Source organism: Protopterus annectens, chromosome 2.part2 (assembly GCF_019279795.1).
Source record: "Protopterus annectens isolate FY-2018-M chromosome 2.part2, PAN1.0, whole genome shotgun sequence".
Taxonomy (NCBI): Eukaryota; Metazoa; Chordata; order Ceratodontiformes; family Protopteridae; genus Protopterus; species Protopterus annectens.
In genome coordinates, this window is record NC_056730.1 from 698962383 (window position 1) to 698987244 (window position 24862).

Genomic DNA, 24862 nt, shown 5'->3' on the forward strand with positions numbered 1-24862 from the left:
AATGCTAAAAATGTATAGTCATCCCCTTTGGGAAAAACAAAGTACCCACAAATTATCACATAGACAGCAACCCACTGAGTATGGAAAAAGTAATCAGAGACCTAGGGACCCAAGTCAACAGCGACCTCTCATTTGACACCCACGTTGCCAAAGTGGTTAGAAAAACATTCTACCTTGCACACCTTATCATGAAGGGATTCACATCCAGATCCAAGGATGTCATTGTACCCCTATACTCCTCCCTCATCAGACCCATGGTTGAGTACAATGCCTCATTTGGTATGTACCTCACCCGGCATTTGCAACAGCTGGAGAGACCACAAAAGTACCTCACCAAGAGGATCAAGGGTCTCCAACATATGTCTTATTCTGCCAGACTAAAGAAACTCCAGCTCTATTCAGTAGCATACCGCCTGCTCAGAGGTGATCTCTGCCTGACGTACAAGGCCATGTCCAATCAGGAACTGATGGCAATGCTCCACCTCAAAAAATCCAAATCCATCAGGACCACGAGAGCTAAAGACTTAAACCTCAACACAAGTATGAATAGAACATGCTGGAGGGATAGATTCATAACCCAGAGGCTTCCCATGCTTTGGAACAAGATCCCAGTTCATGTTAGGCAGAGCCCCTCACTGACTCTCTTCAAGAGAAATCTTGATGAGTGGATGGGAGATCGTAAGTTTACCCCAGGGGTCACATCTGTGTCACTACTAGACAGGGGCACAGTAAACTAATTATATTATATAAGGGGACCTTCATTGTGTCACTACTAGACAGAGGCACAGTATTCTAAATCTATTCTGTGCATTTTTGTACCATTTCATGGGGTGGCGAAAGCCACATCACTATGGCTAGGCTTACAAATGCCCCAGGGCAGATAGCCTAGTACTAAACTATGAAACTATGAAACTACAGAGACATGATGGTCAGATAGTACAGATTTGTCAACAAGAGTGCTTGTATCCCTTACAACAGTGTCTAATTGGAGGGATGTTTCACTAATGTTGTATGTGAAAATGTTTTGTTTAAAAACAAAAAATATGCTGCATTTTTCCACATGTAATTTAAGACCATTGTGCTTGCACAAATTGTTAACATGGTCTATATAATAGTGGAGCAACTGTGAGTGAGTTAAAATTCAAATAACAACACCCAATTTACAGTTATCTGTAAGCTTAAATAGCCATAGGTGAGGAGTGCTGGCCTAATGGTCTGAGAGATAGATGCCAAATAGGAGAGGGCCCAGTAGTGATCCTTGTGGTACGCCACTGGTGACTTTTTTGCTTTTAGAAGTGGCACCTACAAGTCTAAACACATGGGTTGTATGACAAAACAGTTAGCTATCTATCACACAAAGGACTTATATAAAGTTTTTTCTAAGATAATGGGCAGGGTTAGTGTTAAAGTTATCAAGTATTAGTAAGGTGGGTAATGTGCGTTAACAAAACAAATCCCACTAACCTAGAAAAACTATCCACCTCCCTTTGGCAAATACAAACATCTACTGACACTGCAATTCACAATGATGCAATTTGACGACTTTCACAGCCATAGCACACAGTTATATTCCTCAGCTGTCCAGATTTTCACAGAATGTCCAGATATTTGTCTCATATTTTTGGTCTGTTCATCATAAAATTTGTGGTTTTCTAGCAAATTGCTGAGGATTGAATTCACTAAATAATGGCATCCATTTGAATTTCAGCCTTCATATGTCAGAAAATGTATGTTAAATCCTATTTGTGGGCCTTTGATCCCCCATTACTTTAGGTTTTGTCCAGATTTCTTGCCCTAAATGGTTGAGAGGTTTGCACACAGTGAAATTGTCATTTTTATACCAAACGGGCATCTAACTAAATAGAGAGAGCGACAGATAAATAGACATAGATATAGATATATGGATAGATCAATATAGATATGGATATATATATAGATATCTATGCATATGCACATATGTATGCAATGTATGTATAAGTAGATTTAAAGATGCACACACACATACACACACACACACACACACACACACACACATATATATATATATATATATATATATAAAGGCAGAGAGTGAGAGTGTGTATGGATGTGTATAGATATACTATATATATATATATATATATATATGTATATACTATATATATATATATATATATATATGTATGTATGTATATGATTCTTGTAATTGGCTCAACCTCCTAAATGTTGAGTGTCATAGCACTGCCACTCAGAAGGTTGAAAACTAAAATAAAAAAAAATTAGCTGCTTTTGCAGGGGGGCAAGCTCCCTGTCACCCCCTTGCTAATTATATATACTAACTTTGAGATCACACTAAAACAAATAAAGGACAAATTCCCCAATCTCCACCTTACTCTGATCACATAATACAGATTCCTCATTATTCTAATATGTCAATATTTCCCATGTCGACATACAGGGTTCACTATTCTGATAATCAACATGTACATCTATCATCTTATTATCATGAGCCCATATATAGATAGATGGACAGATAGACAGATAGATAGATAGATAGATAGATAGATAGATAGATAGATAGATAGATAGATAGATAGATATAAATATGGATATATATGCACACACACATACAAAGAGAGAGAGAAAGTAATAATCTCATAATGTAAAAATGTCGGTTGACATATTGGTTAAGGTTTTTAACTAACAGACATAAGGTACAGAGTTTAATTTTCAAATTTATGAAATTGGTAAGGCTTAAAATGGCCCACAGGGGCAGCTATCCTAGTAATTATCTATGAAGGTCTTTGAAGTTCATTCTTTTGAATAAATGATTAGAATGTTATTTAACTTTTAAAGAATTCAGCTATACCTTTTGCTGTTTTTTAATTTTTTTAACGTTATAAAAATAAACAAAATTATTTTAAACTTAATGATAGAGCAGTTATATATTACTGAGACTGTAAAAAACAAAATGAAGCCTTCATTGCAGCATGAAGAAAATATTGTTATAGCTAATGATGCAGTATTAACAATTATAGTGCTCAGTGAAGTTTGCAAATGAGAAATTCTGCTCTGCAATTAGATGAAGTGCTTAGTTTTGAGAATATGTCCATGTCTGTCTTGTGTGAGGAAATTACCCTACTCAGCATCCTAGAATTTGCATTGCAATATAATCCTGAATTCAAACACACATAAATATTTATGTATAGCTTTACTGTATATTGTAACATAGAATGGTAGATCAACTGGATGCCTGCCTTGCAGGTATGCCAAGCTGGCCAGGAGCAGAATAGATTGGGCACCATGGCAATAATTTGGAGCTAAACAATGAGTACTTAGAGAATATGACATCATTTGGGGAGGCTAATGTAGGATCTATCTCAATATATTAAAGTTTTCAGGTCTGCCCGTTTATCCAAGTGTACCTGAGTTTTCAATTGATAATAATTGAGAAGTTTCCTAGCCTGTTTAAAGGAGATGCAAATTCAAGATGGCAGAAGTTGCTGGTAAATCCAGATGAGTATGAGATGTGTAACTGTGGATGTATCCATGTTGAAGATTGTGACTGTGTGAGGCCAAGGCAAACAGCTCCAAGATGGGAGTCCTGAAAATGATTGCATTTACCAGAGAAGACTCAAGCTACTTTTTAGGTGCACAGTTATATAAATATTAGTGATAGTGAATTTTGGACATGACCCTACAGACAAAAAGTTAAAGTGAATAACTATTTACAGTGTACCAGTATGCATCTAGTGTCTATTTCTACAAATATATTGTATGGTCAGTTAAGAAGACATATGAGATGAACCAATGTGCATACATTTTTACAAGATTAACTGAGGATAACTGTCAATGATTTTATCCATTGAGGGTATGCATCAAACAAAGTAAACAAAGCAAAATATAGCATGATATCATTAAGGTGCCCTAAAACAGATTATATATTTCTGTAATTACCGATGTGAGAGAAATAACAATAAGCAAGGAGTACATATTCCATTCGCATATGGATGTGGGATGAATGTTATACACAGTTTTGAAAAACAAACCTGAGATATTTTAACTACAACTATATATAGTTAAAAAAATAATAGGTTCCACTGCCAGATATGCTTTTAGGAATAAGCAATCTTTGGAACAACAATTGTACTTTAAGAAGAGTAAGCAGAAATCTAGAAATGTTAGTGAAAAAGGGTACATATCCATGTATGAGATATATTGATAATACTAATGAGTTTAAACATTCTGTTACTAGCAGAAAATATAAATCAGGGTGCCATGTGAACTGTGAAACTGGAATTTGATTTATTTATTTAGCAAAATGTATGGTATGGAGTGTGTTTTATGTAGGTAATACAAATCAGAGATTTAAAGAGAGAATTATCCATTTGTCATTGTTTTATTGTTACTAAATAAATCAGTTAAGGAAGTTGATATAATTCATTTAATAAAAACTAAAGACTACAAATGGTGTACACTATTACATAACATATCATAAATGATAGTATAAGCCAATATTGAAACAGTATCCTTTAAAAAGTCAATTGTCATTTCTGATATAGGTGAATCTCAATTAACTGATGATTCTTAACCTCCATTTGTTAATTGTTTTCTAAATATTTGATAACGCACATGAATTGCTTGTAAGCAAATAATTTTTAATTAATTCTTCAGCCATGGTCCTAGATACATAATTTTATTGGTAGTGGAGAAACTTAAGGTTATCTGTGTTGTATTAGAAAGACACTAGTGACAACTACTGCATCACAGCTGACTTGATAAGACACTCAAGCTATTGTATGAGTTAAATTGAAATGTTCCCCAGAACATACACTGGTCAGTTAGAATAAAGGGAGAGACTGAATTGTATTAAGTATTCTTTGTTTTCTTTATGGGTTCATTCATGAGGGTGCACCCCAGACAAACTGTTGAACTATAGGAGTAAATTGTGATTTTCTGCACTCATTTTAAGTTGTAACCATGAATACAGAACATTTTATTTGTTTTTCTTTGTTGACCATTCCAGTCAGAATAGGCTTGTGGTCACTTTTCAGGGGAGACCTGAGGTGGTACTAGTAGTGAAAATTTGGCCAGAGCATTAGGGACCTTACCCAACTTTTTTAAAACATGTTATGGAATCTTTTATACCCACCTGAGCTTTCATCAGCTCAAGCAGGCGAGACCTCAGTTTAACATGTCATTTGAAGAATGGCATACTCAGGAATGCAGCACTGTTAAATGCTACTCTGCAGTATGAGTACTTTGAAAATCAGTTCAATCAGGTGTACAGGGAACAGAACCCATAGACATCAGACCTTCCATCTCCAAATAAGACCATGCTATTTGTTAAGCCACTGACACTGATTAAATTTCTTTTTAACTGCAATCTTATTTTGTTGCACATTTCCACTGCTTATTCTTCTGAGAAAAGTTAAAATTACCTACTTTGAAACATACAACCAGAACACTCACTGACACAAAGTAATATCACACACATGTCCACACACACACACACACACACACACACACACACACACACACACACACACACACACACACACACACACACACACACACACACACTCACAAACACACACAAACACATGGTTGAAATTAATTTGGCCGAAGGCTCATTTGGCCGACAACCAGTATTCAAGGCACTTAACAGGGAATTGCCCCCCCCAAAGTTGTGTGACCCTGGAGTTGATATATATAGTTAGAGGGGTGTGGGGGCAAAGCCTTCCACTAATATTCATTTAATAGTCATTTCAAACATGAAAATACAACAAAAACTAAACATTTTAAATGAATATGGGTGGGGGGCTTCACCCCCCCACACCCCCCCTAACTATATGTATCAATTCCAGGATTGCACAACTTTGGAGAGGGGGGGCAAATCCCTGTTAAGTGCCTTGAATACTGGTTGTCGACCAAATGAGTTTCGACCATATGAACTGTCGACCACATCAAGTAGACTCATATATATATATATATATATATATATATATATATATATATATATATATATATATATATATATATATATATATATATGTGTGTGTGTGTGTGTGTGTGTGTGTGTGTGTGTGTGTGTGTGTATGGGTTCCTATCAGATCGCTGAAAGCTCATTTCACCTAAACTCATTTCACTGAAACCAAATCGCCGAAAACTCATTTCACCGAAAACTCATTTCACCGAAAATAGTACAGGCAGTGTGTATGCCCTTTTCCCCACTGTAGTGTGACCCTGGAGTTAGAATATATAAGAAGGGGGTGTGGGTGGCGCAGCCCCCCACAATGGGGAGTGTGGGGGGCATAGGTCCCCACCTAGCTTAGTTTTATACTGTCCAGTTCCTATTAACTTAGCTACGCCCCCACACCCCCTACTTATATATACTAACTCCAGGGTCGCAATAAAGTGTGGAAAAGGGCATACACACTGCCTGTACTATTTTTTGGTGAAATTAGTTTTCGGCGGAATGAGTTTTCGGCGAAATGAGTTTTCAGCTATTTAGTCTTGGTGAAATGAGTTTCGGTGAAATGGGCTTTCGGCGATCTGACAGGAACCCATATATATATATATATATATATATATATATATATATATATATATGTGTGTGTGTGTGTGTGTGTACTATATATATATATATATATATATATATATATATATGTACGTATATATATATATATATATATATATATATATATATATATATATATATATGGGGGCTTACAATCAAAATGTCAAGGTGGCTTAGCTCAACAGTTAGAAGGATAAACATGGATCGGCAGAGAGGCAAAACTGTGAACACAATTCTTGTCGACTGTGAAACTTCAATACGGAGCTTGTGTTCACAGTTTGGAACGTCTATGTTTTGAAGGGCATCACACTACAGTGGGGATCAGAAAAATTACCCTTTTCCTCACTGTAGTGCAATCTTAGAGCTAGAATATATAAGTAGCAGGGGTTGGGGAGAGAGCAGCTCCCCGCATGGGGGGTGCAGGTGTGTTTGCATCCCTGCAAAATTGTAGGATATTTTCCACCTCATAGCGGATTTTTTTTCCAGGATGGTGAGTGGTTGAATGTCAATTCTTTCCTTTGAAGGAATCGACATTCTAAGCAATCGTCAAAATTCTTTTTTGTTGTTCCGGATCGAGGATGTGAATGGTCGAGGTGTCACCTTGACATTTTGATAGTAAACCATATATTGGTCTACTACCAAATTTCAATTTCAAAACATCAAACCTCTGATTACTGAAGCCCAGAGGACTGAGGTTTTGAAATATCAAAGCTTGTCAATGGAAATCGATGTACAGTGCGGAATGGAACTTTACTATTCTCTTCACTGTAGTGCGATCTTGGAGTTGGTATATTTAAGTAGCAGGGGGTGTTGGGGGTGCAGCCTCCCTCATGGTCGATGCAGGGGGGGCTTGACTCCCTGCAATAATGTGAAATTATAAGTTTTAATATTTTGGATTTTTTTTTTTAGTTTTGATATTTCAAAACCTCGATCCTCTGGGCTTCAGTAATCAGAGGTTCGATGTTTTGAAATTTTGAAATTTGGTAGTGGATCTATATATATATATATATATATATATATATATATATATATATATATATATATATATATATATATATATATATATATATATCTACTTTACATGGTTGACTTTTCACTAAGTCGAATTTCATATGGACGAGACCATATGATTGTCTTTCGGAAAGCCGGTCATGTAAAATAAACACAAAAAACACAACAAACACATACCTTTATATTTTTAGCAGGGGGGGTAGGCTCCCCTGTACCCCCCATAACTTAAATATACCAACTCTGAGATAGCACTACAGTGCAGAAGAGGGAAAATTTCCCATTCCGCACTGTATGGAGATAGCAGTTCCCCATGGTCGGCTTTTCAAAAGTCAATCATATGGTCTCGGCCATATGAAAGATGACTTTGTGAAAAGTCAACCATGTGAAGGGTACCTATATATATATATATATATATATATATATATATATATATATATATATATATATATATATAATTATTTGTTTTATTTGTACTTGTACAAATGATCCTCTTCTTAGAATGATGTTTTGTGACTGTGATTTTACTTGACTGTCCCCATGGTCAAGCCTTTGATAGTGAGTTGAAGAGGGTCATTTGCAAGACCTTGTACAGGCTGGAAAGAGCATCTTGCTCTTCCTGAATTTGGGCAAGCACTCCAAATTTTAAGGTCATAGTAATCTACTTCTGGTAGAACAGTCTATGTTATCTAACCTGCAGCTCAGATTGTCTGAAGTGTTGAGCCAACTAAAATTCCTAAAACTGAATAGTGAAAAGAAGTAACTTCCTTGGTGAGTCTTGCAGCAGCCCTCCCTTCATGAGGAATAACATAAATATTTAGTATAAAAAACCCTCTTTCTTAATGTCTGATAGATGAACATTCTTGTTTTAACAGTTTAATGATCTTACATAGGATTTTTCCGTGTTGTAAGGTTTGTCTTGGGAGAGAGGAGTCAGAAAGACTCTTGGTGGGTTGTTCAGATGTTCTTTCCAGATTGGTTTGAAACACGTCATCTGAACAGAAATGAGGGTGGTCCAGTGGTTAGGGTCTTTTCTGACCCTCTTTTTCACACATTATAACAGCTGTATTTACACAGTGGGTTTAAAACTCAGGGTTTTAAAATTACAAATCAAACAGAAAATTATGGTCCACACTACTATATAAAACCAAGGTAATATAACAGATAATGACTAAACTTAAAAAAAACAAAATTAAAATCTTCTGCATAGGAGTTTACTGTAAACTGGTGCTACTTGTCATCCATCTAAGAATGTCAAATTAATCAGTATTTGGATGATTAGCAACAGATATCTTTTAAGTGGTGGTCTTTAAATGGATACATTCAGGACTGAATAATTTGTCTAATCCGTGAGTCATTTCCAGTGGGACTGTGACATTTGCTAAGGACAAAGATGGTACTTTAAAAGATGGACAACTAGATTTCTGTGATGAGACACCTGTAATTGATTGTACATTGACTACTGAATGGATCATTATTTGAAATGTTATAAAGAAAGCTGGAAATAATCAAGTAAACTTGTGTAGAGACCTGTATGCAATGTGTAGTTACATCCTGTATTAAACTGGCATCTTGTCCAACATGAGTCCTTTGCTTTATACTCACTGCCCACCAGAATAAGCTGTGGTTCTTTCTTAGCCTTGAATACAATAAGTAATTATCAGGAAATAAATGAGTGCATGAATGAATAAATAAATGAATGATTGTGGGACCTTAATGAATTTAGTATGGTAGCCAAATTTTACTATCACATTCCTCAAGAAGTCAATACATGCACCTGAGGTATAGAAGATCCAGAGGTCATGGATTCAACCCCAAATCACGTACTGGGACTTATATCCCAAAACTGACATCATAGTACAAGATCAAGACATACTTCCATCCTGAAATGTTTGCATTCAGATTTAGCATTACACTAAAGGCCCACCTGCTGGAGGCAAAGACTCCAGGCATTTATCAAAAACATTAAGATTGTTTTTATTAATAATACAGAATGTAAATCAAAGATCCACCATAATCTTTCACCTGCTACACTTACATTTTTCTCATAACATAATGCAAACTCTACTAACTTAAACCACTCAGTCAATATCTTTTCATCATGATCCATCTTTTAATACCCTCACCTTAAACCACTCAGTCAATACCTTTTCATCATGATCCATCTTTTAATACCCTCACATTCTTTATTACTCCATCATTTATCAGGAATTTGCACATCAGAATTTCCAGACGTGCCACAGACAATAAATATTTAATTTGTTGACACTACTCATCTCCATTTATAAAATATCCACATTCTAACCATGTAAAATAGCTTTTATTGTTAAAAACATTCATTTTCGGGCACTTAAATTCTTTTGCTGCTACACTCCAAAATTCACTGAACCTACATCATGTAAGACAGATTGACTAAAGTTCTAAATTAAAGCCTTTAACAATAACAACAAAGAAATCTTTCCTCATCTGACTTGTACTTTATATTTTATATCATAGTCAGGTTATTATGGAATAATCATCACAAAAATTCCACACACTTGTGTCATAAGGTATCTGTAATCTTCTCCTTTTTATCATATTTGTAACACCCAGAGTAAAATTCTTTTACTCGGGTTTCATATAACACTTCTCAGCTATTATATTGTACCAGATTTTAATCTTCCACAGGTCACCACAGCATAATTTTCTGTAAAATGCTATAAAGTTAAATTTTCATGAAATGTATTATGTAGCTGATGCTCGGTAACTCAGCAATATAGCCCACAGAGCTGATTTCCCACAAGTCAATGAAAAAAGTTATTTGGTAGCTGGGGATGATTTGTTGGCTCCACTATCTTAATATTTTCATTCAGAGATCATATGACGTTGGAGATCAGTGCAGTCTTAAGCTTAATATAAGCCTATTATTGCATGCATCCCAGAGGCTGTGAAATATCAGAATGAAAGTATTAAAGTAACAGGTTGCAAGGAGGAGTACAGCCCTCAAAGTCAGGGGAGTGCAGAGAGTAAACCTCCCTACAAACTCACTGGAAAGTAACATTACTCTTGGTTGTGCTTGAATCTTAAGTATGACTAATAGGGTCTATATCATATGAGCGAATCGCACAAATTGTGAATGTTCATAATGTCGAATGTACTGGACCTTGAATTTCCAATGCCCCCACACCCCCCACTAAATATATATTCCAACTCCGAGATCGCACTACAGTGAGGAAAGGGCAAATATCCCATTCTTCACTGTACCACGATCTCAGAAAAAGCACTTTGAGGTCTGGTACGTTCAATATTATGAGCGATTGCAATTTGTGTGATTCACTCATATGATATAGACCCTGACTGATATTCTTCAATGGCCATGATTTTAGCACTCAGTGCTACATTCTTGACATTATGTGTCATGGTAATCCAGTGTGTACCCCACTGTTACCTTCTTTAAGGATTTGAAAATTGGTTTACTGACATCATCTAATGACTCTGGAGAGGTAGGCTTAATGATGCCCTAGATGCATAATTTGGGAAGGTCACTGAATTATAATTTATATTTGCAGACTTCAGTGTTCCTTACATTGAAGCAGTTAGTCAAGGTCTCATCTCTACTGGACTGTACATTATTAAGATGTTTGACTTTCAATTTCCAAAATAAATTTGGTATTTCAGGATCAATCATGTCCATAAATACCACGGTGCAAAAGGAAAACACTTCATACGCATAATGAAGGCATACCTCAAGAAAACAGATACACACATGAACATTTACCCCAGAATATCTTGAAGGAGGATTTATCAAAGCAGAGAGTCCCAAGACCACTGCTTTGAACCATTCAGTTCTTTTGTTTATGCACAGATGCAGAAAGTATGCATTCTCACCATGAAATTGACATACATTCATTGTAGTCATAGCTCTCCATCAAGGGTGTGTCTTGTCTCCTCTTCAGTCCATGTTTTGCATGAGCAGGATATTAAAGAACAAGTGAGATTTGGAAAGTATCCAGTTTGTGATTTTTGATAGCTACATATTTACTGTTATCCATGTGACCTCCGGCTTGTACTACAGTAGTTTACTGATAAATGCAAAGTAGGTGGTGTGAAAATCAGCATTTCCAAATTACAGGACATAGTCTGTTCCAGTAAATTCTTGTCTGTTCTTTGCAGATGACAGGAAGAAAGCTACCTAAAATGGAGGAATTCATATCTGGGTGCCTTAATGAAGGTTTGGGAGAATGACAAATGGATGATCAAGTCATGGGAATTCTGCAGACAATGTATTATGTTATGGTCAAGCAATAACCAAGTCACAGAACAGAGCTTTCAATTTATAGGTCAGTCATTGTTTCTTTCCTTACCTATGGTCATGGTCTTTGGGTCATTAATGCATAGATAAAACTGCAAATGCAACAAATGAAAAGTAAGTGCCTTTGTGGTGTTGTTTTGGGCCATTGGGCTCATTTTCCATGATAGCTTGATGAACTGGCAAAGCACGAGGTTTCTTCCAGTTGAGAAGAATCATTTGAAGTGGTCTAGGCATCAATTACTGAACTGACTTGATGTAGGTCTCTAATTCAGCCCCTCAAATATTTTTCTTATTCCAAACTCATTGATGAAACGGACATGCAGTATGATATATTTTATGTCAGGATTTCATCAGAGAGTTCAGCATTAATTAAAGGCTTGTGAGCCTTTGCTATAGACTGTAGAAAGGATTAGCATCCTTATTCATTGCTGTGGCCTGTAGAAAAGATTAACAAAGATTGATTATATTAGGTAAGGGTGTGCAGAGAACACTAACCCTTATTGGAGAGTGGCACTGAAGGGGGATGCTCTCTGCAAAGGCACAGATTTTTTGACTTTCAGTGAAAACAATATTGCTATTGTCAAGGTTACATTTGTGGATTTTTAAAATTTTTTCCCATTCATCACCTTAGGCGGAAAATAATTGTTTCTGACACCAGGATTTGCAGTATTACAATACTGATTCATAGGAATGAGACATGGACACCTCCTATAGGAGCAGCTGTAGGTGCAACTCACTGGGAAAGGGATCAGCCCAGACAATGGACAAATTAGTGAGTTTATATCTAACATTTTCACTGGGAACACCAAGGAATCCAACAAGATTATATGGAAAATGTTGGGACAGGGAAGTCTGCTTTGACCTGCTCAGTTTGCTGCCACTGTGATGCTTGCTAGGCTTAGAAGATAGCTGACCTGATGAATAGATGGACAGATTTACAGATGGATGGATTGGCATTTCCTACCTACAGCTACCCTTCCCTGACCTCTAGACACCAGCTGTCCAATATATCTCCATCTTCTTTGTTCACCAGAGGCAAGAAAAATATTGACCACATAATGTTTTTTCTTCTGTCCTACCTACTTTCTGCTTCCTATCTGTTAGACAAAACTCTCATCTCAAGGGCATCATCCCATGTTTTCAATGATGTACTTCTCCCATCTGAGCTCATTGAAGAGTTCATGTTGTCCTTTGAGTACTTAAGTTGAGCCCCTTCAACTTTCATCAAGTCTAATCTACTGAAGGTATGCTATAAGATCTTATAGTATAAGAAAATGAGACATTGTCTTCATGGCTGATCCCAACTATAAATATTATTGTTATCAACTAGACATATAGCTGTTGTAGTCTAATCCATGTCCAGTCTAGTGCTCTTTGTCAATGAATCATGCTATATCACATGTTGTGTTGAACTATATAATTATCTGCTTGATTTGAATGAATATGTCATGCTCAGTAGTTGTACTCTATAATCTATGATTTACTTGATGTCCTACAATCATGTTTGGTACTGACTGAGCGATATAGATGCTCTTAACTTGAATTCGTTTTACCTGTGCCCTTTTTTGCAAATCTGTATGGTTTGGTTTCATTGTTGAGTACCATACTTTGATCGTACTTTGATCCATTATCTAACAGAGATATATTGCTTTTGTTATATTCCTCATTACACATTAATTTTGATTCTGACTTTTGCTGAACTTTGATATTGATACTTAGTTTAACGAAAAGCTGCGGTGGTGGTGCTGCCGTAGCGTTGGCGCCTTACAGCAAGACATGGTCCTGTTCGATTCTCAGCTAAAGCGTCTTCTGTGTGGATTTGGAAACATGCGTGAATGGGCATACTTTCGTTGAAGGCTGTGCGTCAGGGCAGGAGCGGCCTTATGTCAACTGGTGCCCTAGGCAAAAGAACTCCATGGCGCCCCCTACAACACCATCTGGTGCCCCCATTGTGGTCTACCTACACCAAATAAATACTAGAAAAGTGCCCCTGCTACAGCGGTGCCCTAGGCGGCCGCCTAGTTGGCCTATGCCTAAGGCCAGCTATGCGTCGGGGCTGGCAACTCTGTACGTAAAAATCTACTGCCAATCATTAGCGGACCGGAGTTCTGCTGTGGCGAACCCAACCGGGAAAAGCCGAAAGATGCAACAACTTAGTTTAATGAAAAAAATGCTCACTGGCTTAATTTGAAATTTATTGAGACAGATATTCTCACTTCAACTGTGAGAATGCCACTTTAATAAAAATGTTGTTGTGAAATGTCAACCCTCCAGTTTTTTATTTGTGTCAATTCAGTAAAACTCCACTAAGCTAAAGTTGCATTACTGCCTGCCCTAATACATGATCTGCATTAACTATAAATGCAGCTATATCTTTCAGTATCTATTAACTTGGTTACAAGGCCCAAACAGAAAAATGACAGGGTTACGTACTTTTAACTAATATCATAGAAGAAGCATATTTAATTAACATATTGCAATAATTTTCTTTTGACGTTATCACACACTGCATGCATGCCTATTTATTTTTAGGTATTCATATTATTTTTGAAGGTTTTATATATATCGAACTGCGGTGGTGGTGCTGCGGTAGCGTTGTCGCTTCACAGTTAGATGTTGTTCGTTCAATTCTCAGTCAGAGCATCTTCTGTGTGTCAACATGCGTGAATGGGTGTTCGATGAAGGTTGTGCATTAGGCCCGGCAAACCAGCTCTTGAAAATCTACTGCCGGAGTTCCGCTGTGGTGACTCCTAACCGGGCAAAGCCGAAAGGCACAAAATGTAGCAATGTATCATAGGAGCAGCAGTCTGACAAATAAAGGTGACGTGGATTCAATTATTTTTTTGTAGCTTTTAAGAACAGTCATAGAACCAGTATTTCCATCTAGCCTTAAGTATCTTAGACTGAAATGTGTAAGAGCTAATCACCCATTGCTAGATATATTCCAAAAGCAGGGCTAACTTCATTTCTGCTATATAACTTCTGGCATTAACATTCTCATTTTAAAGTCTGCATACTTTATATGTACATTCTACAATGCTATCATTGTGTATTTATTATTGGCAAACTCCTTGTCCGTTGATTCTGTGAGCAGTTGCTTACAGCTCTGATAATTTCATTGCCTTTGAGTCGGCTGGAATACTATTTTTAAATGTAATACTGAAATTCTTGGCAAACATTTAGTTTGTATTACGCTAGATTGCATTCCAAGCATTACAAGGTTGAGTAAACCTTGATTAGTCATTCACTGAACACAAACATTACTTAGGTAGTTGAACAGGATACAGGAGGCTGAGATAGTTAATTACTTTAATGATGAAGTTATGTACAGTACTATCTAATGAATGGCAGAACTGTTCTACAGTGTCTCTTCATACCATAGCATCAAAAGAAATCTAGTATCAGAAGAAGTTAGAAGCAAGGTTACTAGCTTAGATCCTAGTATAGGGGGTATATGTGCATTAACGGCAATTGGCAGTAAATCACATGACTTACCAGACCACTTTAACCAATAGCTAGAGTGAATAGTCTTATCGCAAACATGACACTATTACTCCCCTTACTTATAGATGTATCATTTCAAGAGTATCATTGACTGGGATGTCCTATTTATAAACACTAAATTAAGAAGGACCTCATGCTGAGCCATGATAGAATGGGCTGTCATTTAATTTTTATCATAATCCATTCAGGACACACGATTTATGGTTATTAATGAAATGAATACCAATTTTCATAGGCTGAAATTTGGGAAATTATAATCAAGATCATTAAATACAATTTCTGGTCATTATCACAAGTCTGCTATAATTTTTTACTACATTTATTAAGAGGAAAAATAAAAAAACAGATTCTATGTACAGAACACTGAATGAAGCAAACGGATAATGTTACATTTTCAAATATATGAATAAATACAGATATATATAACGAGTGACAGAACATCAAATGTCAAATTTCATGAAGTCTCATGCTTTCTAGCACGTTCTGGAATTTTATGGTATTTTTATAGAAAAGCAAAAAATCAGTATCTTATCATTATTTGTTTAAAAACTCATGATACAGTGGCTGCTGAAAGCTGAATTCGACTCAAGGAACAGAGTCAGACATGCAGAGTGCATTGATATCTTGTGTTGTACAAAAATCAGGCAAAAGACAATGTTGGAAAGGGATTTTTTACCTATTCCAGAATATTTGTAGGCAGTTGTTGTTGCAAACTTCATCACAAAGATGCACAAACTCAGTCACATAAATGAACAACATGAAAATAATAATAAATATTATTTTTACCTTCATCACAACTCCCTAGGACTGAGCAACACTCTTCTACAGTATCCAAAAATAGTCCCTGTTCTAGACAAATGTTTTTTACTGTATAAGGCACATTTATAAATTAATCAACCTTGGTGTCTTTTCTACTGTTATGTAACTATTTGTCTCCCATTTATGCATTTCTCTAGGATCTTCAGTCAGTTTTGAAATTACAGTGATTTATGCTCGGTGAAAAAGAGGACACTATACACTTCATGCTCTTTCTTGATCTGTAAAATGTACACATTTACTAGAAGAAATCAAAAATTGCCTTGAGTACACCCAGAAAGCCCTGAAACAGGAGCTGTAATTCTTCTGCACTATTTCTTATGTCTAGAGAAATTACGCTCTTTAACAGAATAATTGAGAAAACTATCCAAGGAATCCTGCTTCCCTCAGATCTGTCTGACAATTATCTGCAATCCTTAGGTGACTGATGTATTGTGAAAGGGTGACTGAGTGACTAAAGTCATGTTGGTCATGCAGGAATAAGTGCCAGTGCATGGGACCTCTTCAGTGCACCAAAATGGCATACAGAAATCTGTATAGCAAAATGTTAAAAACGAGTTACTAACAGTATGCTCAGCTAACGACAAGGAAGTGCTGAGCTGAAAGAAGACCTAGCTGTACCGAGCATCTGTATTTCATATGCAGTTACAGCAGTGAGTTTCTTTAAAAAAAGTAAAATTATTTATAATTCCAGATAGAAAGTCATAAAGAAAGCTTTGTGTCCAAGCAGGCTGACTAGGAAAGTGGGCTACTTTTTGTAAAATGGGCAAATAGGGGAAACAAGTAAAAAAAACAGTAACAGAGTCAGGCAACAATTCTGATCAGCAAATTTAGAGTCCCAGAGTGAAAATGCACACACACACATACGCACACACAGACAACAGTAGCAAAGTGAAGAAGCAGTATTATATTATATATATTCGGTCATAAGGCAAAATGCAGAAGTCTTGCCTAGCTATAGGAACCATCAAGAAACAGTCATGTTAAGATAGGTTGACAAAAAAGGGCATTATTCAGAAGTGGATCCAGGCCAGGAATAATCTTAAGGTGAACATACCAGTATAAGAACTTAATGTTGACCTTAAAGTGAACATATCTGTATAAGAAAATAAATAAATCAAAGTAAATATAACAGAAAGGCTAAAAAAGAACAAACTAAAGACCCCATGCAAAAAAGACAAAGAGAACCCAACCTTTATTAAAAAAAGACTGGGAAGTAGTCAAGTTAGTTAAAATGTAAGTGCAAAAGTGGTTCAGTGTCAGTTGATATAAGACAAGGAGCACTTGAGGTTCATAAATGAAATCTTTGAAACTGTGGCCACACAAGTGTGAACAAAGTTGAAATGCATTAAGTCTGACATTGTGGTATCTGTAGTATTCACTTTTCTCTGAGGTACAGTGATATCAGAGTTAGTATATGCAAGTAGAAAGGGTGTAGGAGTTTCAAGGCAATGCAAGGATGCAAAAACAGTTGAAAGATGTAGCAGTGAGTTTCTCAATTCATTGTTTTTCTGTTTTGGCTGCAGTTTACTTTTCAAAGTGCTAGGACTTGAATTAATGTGTGTCATAATTCTGATAGGGAGTCAGAACAAATACCCTGTAACAATCAAATGATTTCTTTAGGGAAGTATTGTTGGGAAAATACAGGAAGATGGCTTGACCTGTGAAATTGTGAATATGGACTTAGACGTATTGTAAAAATAAACTGGACTGCTCATCAAGAGACATTCTTCCCTGAGATTATCAACTTAGAAAAATAAACCATCTGGTATGCCATTATTTTCCCATTTCCTGCATTATGTCAATGCTATAGCAGTAGGCCCCTCTTGTGAGTCACAACATAAGTTTAATAATCCCCTTAATCTCCATATGTGGCTGTAAATACTTAATTGTGGCACTACGAATTTTGAAGAGCATACCATCTTCAACAACACCACTTCCTAGATTCTCATTTACTTACAAAGCCTGGAAAAATCTGCCATTTAACACAGTCATAGACTCATGCAGACACAATATTTTAATCACAGTTTAATTCATTAGGCTGTTCATCCACTGCTTCTAATGTTGCTCTTTGCCAGAAACTCTAACTGTATTGCACCACTGCCTTACTTAAAAGCTGTTAGCTTGATTGTTTGTACATATGTTTGCTTGTTTGTTTTTGTTTGTTTGCTTGTTTGTTTGTTTGTTTGTTTGTTTGTTTGTTTGTTTGTTGTGATGACTCTCCACTGAACCAGTAATATAGGAGGCTCAATCCTCACCACTGGCAGCAGTGGAGGACATACACTGGGGGGATGACAAGTTACACAAACAGTATTTACAGATGCAGCTATCTGCATCAAGTGCAGTTTCCCTTAACAGCACACAGAGACTACAGTCAGTCTGGAGCTGGTTTCTCGCTCTTTCTCCAGATCCCCATCCAGATCCCCATTAAGTGTCCTCACAGGCACAGCTATAGAGTTGAGATCTCAGCTGAGTGACCAAGCCAAGACCTCCAGCACTCTCTCTGTCCAACCAGTGCTTCGTGTTCCTGCCCAAGTAGCTGACACATATACACTTTGTGGTTTGATTTAAAAACACACACACACACACACACACACACACACACACACACACACACACACACACACACACACACACACAAGGGAAAGGCTGGCACAGGTTTATTAGCTATGCCCCCTTCTGCCCAAATTATAAGGTAGTTTTTCCTGCCACCAGTCACTCCTTATCAGCTACTTTAAGGCCATTACCAAAGGGTGTCCTATTTTACTGTGTAATATTACTGTTGATAAAAATGGTAGTTTGACCAAGAGCAAGGCTATTAGGAGTGACTTACACAGTGTCACCAAATAAATATGCAAGTACTCTCAGAACCTAAATATCTCTAGACAGATCAGCCACAATGGACGGTTTAAATATATTTAATAATAAATAAAAGAACCAGGAAATACCCAGTATATAATCACAGTAACATCAGAGTTCAAAATCAAAGGAAATATTTAAAATAACATTGCAGGACAGTTTCAAATAAATAAAGAAAAGCATCTAAATTAAGTTTTGCTATATTCCTGACTGTATCTAAGAGAATTACTATACCCTAATAACTTACTTAATAAGAGCAGCGAGGCAGATGTGTGGTGAGTGGGTCTTGTAAGGTCCAAGACAGAATATAGAATGCAGTCTCTCTCTCTCTCTCTCTCTCTCTCTCTCTCTCTCTCTCTCAGACACTTCTTAAATTAATATTGAAATATTACTGCTGGGATGACTTGCAGAATTACATCATTTCTTGTCATCTGACTCTATCCCAGGTAAATCCCCACTGCTGAAAGCTAGCAGTATTTAGCATCCACCTGTGAAAATATATAGACAAGGGCTTTTCCTCCGATCTTTGCAGATCCTGGAAGTCATAAAACAATAGAACACCTCCAAGACAATACAGAAAGCACAGACATTATGCCTCCTGATGCACCAAAAACTGAAAGATAACATATTTTTATTGTGTGGCCATAAAGTAATTTAATTTCTGCTGTTTGTCTAAAGTTAACCTCCTTGTATTCCAGTTTTCACTGTTAAAATATGCTTTTAAGTAGTTGCAATAGTGCAGGTACATTTCTGTTCTTTTCCAGTAGGATACACTGTGGTTACATTTCAAACAACACTTTGCAAATATCTTCAAGCAGTTTGATGCACACACGACATACAGTTCTAATACAATTGTAACACAAGCATCTTGTATACATCATGTTGATATTCACAAATGACATATAATTATTTATAAAATTCCAGAGAGCTTAGCTGTCAGTATCTCCTTTCAAAACACCCCCCTGAGGACTCAAGCAGGTCTTTCAAGTGACCATTGAGAAACATTGACTGAGAGGTATGAGCCTACCTGGGAATACATTAACTAATTCCCTGTTTTGAGATTCCAGCTGCTTTGCATTGCTGACCCCATTACAGTGCTGCACTGTTCTGTCATATGCTTGCAATCCTAGGCTCCACCATAGTAATTTGGGGTTTTGCTCACTGGCTCCCTGTAGCCATAGATCCCCCTCAGACTCCTGCTGCCTCTTATTGAAAATACTTAGCACCAGGACCTCCCTATCATGGTAAGGTTTCATCATGCTAACATGGTACAGTTTGTGCTCCTACTTCCTGCCTAGCAGGTCGATCATGTAGTTGACAGCACTGACCTTCCTTACCACTTTGAAGGGTCCCTCCAAGCTGCCTGTTGCTTGTTCTTTCTAACAGAAATGAGAATCATAACCTGCTGCCCCACAGTATACTCTCTAGCTCAAGCATTCCTGTCATACCAGACCTTTTTCTGCTGCTGGGCTTCTGCCAGATTCTCCTGGGTCAAGCCCATAAGTTTCCTGAGCCTTGTCCTGAGATTTAGGACATATGCCACAACAGACTCCTTGTGAGAGTCACATTCACCTTCCCACTCGTCACAAATCAAATCTAGAGGTCCTCGCACCCTATGCCTGTAGAGTAGCTCAAATGGTGAAAAACCTGTGAATTCCTGGGGCACCTCTCTGTAAGCAAACAGCAGATGGGGCAAATATTTGTCCCACTCCCTCTTAAACTGGTCTGAAAATGCCTGTAGCATGGTCTTTAGTGTAGAGTTTAACCTCTCTACCAAACCATTAGCCTGGGAGTGGTAGGGGGTGGTCTTTAAATGCTTCTCCCCACAGTGCTTCCACAGACAAGCCAGCAGGTCTGACATGAAATTGGAACCACTGTCAGTCAGTATTTATTCTGGGAAACCTACTCTGCTGAAAATCTCTAATAAAGCATTTGCCACCTTTTCTGCCTCAATGGAGAACAGAGCTACTGCTTCAGGTTTCTGGTAGCATAATCTACTAACACTAGTATATACTTCTTCCCTGTGCAACTTGGGGTACTCAGAGGCCCCACAATATCCATAGCTACCCTCAGAAATGGCTCCTCAATCACAGGCAAAGGCATCAAATGAGCTTTGACCTTGTCTCCTGCCTTGCCTACCTTTTCGTACTGCTCACAGGTCCTGCAGTACCCTGTTAAATCTTTGGAAATCCCATGCTAATAAAAGGTATGCATGATATGTCTCTTTGTACGCTTTATGCTCAAATGGCCTGCAAAGGGAATGTCATGGGCTATGGCTAGAAATGCCAGACAGTAGGCTCTGAGCACAACAGACTGCTGTATTCTCTCACCCTCTAGCCCCCCCAGGGGTCCACTCTCTATATAACCCTTTGTCCCAGTATACAGATTTCCCTTTTGCTTAATAATCAGGTGCCTCATTGGCTATCTCCCTCAGGCCTTGTAATGTAGGGGCTGAGAACTGAGCCAATCTCAACTCTCTTTGTAACCCTTCCCAGCTCCTCTTCCACAGGAAGTCGGGTATTCTCTGACAGCAGTGCCTCACTGTCAGCGTGGGTAATACTACTTACCTTTGCCCTTGCAGTCACTTTGTCCAAGGGAGTATCAGTATCCACAAGCAGCTATGGCTTACCTTCAGTCTTACTAATACAGGGTAGCTACCTCCCTAAAGTAGGCACCTCACTGGTCCTGGATTCAAGTATGTGGTCTGTCTGGGTCTCCCCCAGGCTACCAGAACCACATGCTTGTCTCCAAGCCTGACTGCATGTAACTGCATGCACACAAGGTACTGCATTATCAAAACCATTCTCTATCAGGACATCTGTAGTCATATCCTCAAACACACCTACTTGCTTGCTTCCTTTTCCATGCTCCCAATCAAGGTGAACCCTAACCAAAGGTAGCTGGAATGGAGTCGCTCCTAAAGCTCTGACTGGAGTAGACTGCCCAAGCAAGTGGTTCTCCTCTTTAACCATTGCAGGCTTTACAATGGCTAGGTCAGAGGCTGTGTCCCTCTTAGCAGTGGCCTGTTTCCCATCTACTAAGATAGGATATAACCTCTTGTGGCAGTTTGGTACCCGTGTTGTCTCCAGACAACTTACTGCTGGCATTCTGCCATTCCCATGTATTAGCTCTCCCGCTTTTTGTTCCCCACCTTGTCTCCATGGACATCTATATGCTACATGGCCCTACTGGTTACATTTAAAACATTTAACCCTGGATCCTGGCTGTGTACCTGAACTAGTGGCTTCTCCTGCTACTGGCAGACTCTGTTGGGGTGGTTTTAGGCTACCCACCATGGGTTCACCTAGATCCATGAGCAGCACTGTGTATCCCTATCCTGTGTAGTGATGCCCTGCTTGCTAGGTATAGTTCCCCCTTTTCCCCAACTCATCTGCAGTATTACATTTCCTATCTGCTAACCAGATTCTCATGTCCTAAGGCAAAGTGTAAGGGTTTGTTCCCTCACCAAAACATCTGCCAGCTCTTCAAAAGTGGTTATTTGACACTCACTCACCCATATATGAAAATAAGTGCTTAACTCAGCAATATATTCGCACACACTTTCATCTGCCCTATGCCTATGCGTATGAAACTTTTTTCCTCTAAGCTTCAGGTGTTAACTTAAAAGACTCTAATAAATAATTTTTGACAGTATTATAATTTAAGCAATCAGTATCAGACAATTTAGAAATAGCAGTTACAGCTTTTCCATGGAGGAAGAGGGTCAAGAGCCGTACCCAGATCCCTTGGTCAACATTATACTGTTTACATTCCCATTCAAATTTATGAATAAAACTATCAAAATTATCATGCTCTGTAAATTGTGGAATAAATTAACTGACCTTTATTGCTTCTGGGGTTTGGTTACTCCCTTCCCCATTACCTCCATGACCCTGGTGAAGAGTCAACATTTCCTTTTCATGTTGCCTCTGCCTCTCATTTCCTTTAGTTTCCAGACATCTCAGTCTCTCTGCTGATTCTAATGTCATCTGTTTCTCCTTTTCTTCAGTCTTCAAACACTGCAGTCTCTCAACTGATTCTAGTTCTAACCATGTGGCCACCAGTTCAAGTCTCTTTAACTCCAGACAGATTTTTAATTCCTCTTAGGCAAAATTGAACTGTCCATTTTCTGAGAGTTGTACATCCCCAAGGCCAGTTGGGTTGTCCTCCTGGTTGGTGGTATGTGATGCAGCTGTGACTAAGGTTGCAATAATTTCTACTTTAGTCAGGTTGGCATGCCTCAGTCCTTTGGCTTGGCACATCTCAGCCAACTAGCTCCTTGTGATCTTGCCATACTCCTCTGCTGACATCATTGCTTGCTCTCCCTGACTAACTAAGCTAACAAAAAAATAAATAAAACTATTGTGATATGAAACTCTGAATGTTCACTGTGTGGCTGATTGAGAGTATAAACACCTTCCTTAGTGACCACTGTTTATAGGCTATAGGAATTCAATATACATATCACGGAATCCCAATATATGGATTTCCCACAATTGCCAATCAATAAATGTGACAACCCTCCATTGGACCTGAAATCAAGGAGACCCAATCCTCACCACTGGCACCAGTGGGGGACGTATACTGGGAGGATGACAAGTTACACACACAATATTTCCAGATGCAGCTCTCTGCATCAAGTGCAGTTTCCCTTAAGAGCACACAGAAACAGCAGTCAGTCTGGGGCTGGTTTCTCCCTCTTTCTCCAGATCCCCAATAAGACTTCCCACTGGCACAGCTATAGAGTTGAGATCATAGCTGAGTGACCAAGCCAAGACCTCCAGCACCCTATCTATCCAACTGGTGCTTCTTGTCCCTGTCCAAGTAGCTGACACACACACACTCTCTGAGAATTGATTTATACACACACACACACCTGGGAAAGGCTGGCATAGGTTTTCTAGCTATGCCTCCTTCTGCCCAGACTATAAGGTAATTTCTCCTGTCACCTGTCACTCCTTATCAGCTACTTTAAGGCCCTTAACAAAGGGTGTCTAATCTTACTGTGTAATGTTACTGTTAATACAAATGGCAGTTTGACCAAGAGCAAGGCTATTAGGAGTGGCCTACATAGTGTCTCCAAATAAATATGCAAGTACTCTCAGAACTTAAATATCTCTAGACAGATCAGCCACAATGAAATGTTTAACTGTATTTAATAATAAATAATAAAAGAACAAGGAAATATTCAGTATATAATCACAGTTACATCAGAGTTCAAAATCACAGGAAATATTTAAAACAACATTGCAGGACAGTTTCAAATAAATAAAGAACAACATATAAATTAAGCTTTGCTATATTCCTGAATGCATCTAACAGAATTACTATACCCTAATAACTTACTTAATTAGAGGAGAAAGGCAGATGTGTGGTGAATGGATCTTGGCAGGTCCAAGACAAAATACAGAATGCAGTCTCTCTCTCAGAGACTTCTTAAATTAATATCTCAAATATTACTGCTGGGATAGCTTGCAGAATGATGTAATTTCTTGTCATCATACTCTGTCCCAGCTAAAACCCCTACTGCTGAAAGCTAGCAGTATTTAGCATCCACCAATTGAAATACATAGCCAAGGGTTTTTCCTCAAATCTTTGCAGATCCTGGAAGTCATAAAACAATATAACACTTCCAAGACAATACAGAAAACATGTCAGCACAGACATCATGTCTCCTGCTGCACACATCTTTGATAACACATGATATAACACATGATAACATATTTTTATTGTGTGGCCATAAAGTAATTTAATTTCAGCTATTTTTCTGAAGTTAACCTCCTGTATTCCAGTTTTCACTGTTAAAATACACATTTAAACAATTA

At 37.8% G+C, this 24862-nt stretch overlaps 1 protein-coding gene across 2 annotated transcripts in view; it reads left to right on the forward strand.

Moving 5' to 3' along the window:
• LZTS3 (leucine zipper tumor suppressor family member 3) overlaps nt 1-24862 on the forward strand; it is a 1582991-nt gene that overhangs the window by 505314 nt on the left and 1052815 nt on the right. For both annotated transcript variants that reach the window (XM_044064093.1, XM_044064094.1), the window contains exon 3: nt 11720-11886. The gene's annotated coding sequence lies outside the window, so the exon portion shown is untranslated. The remainder of the gene's footprint in view (nt 1-11719; nt 11887-24862) is intronic.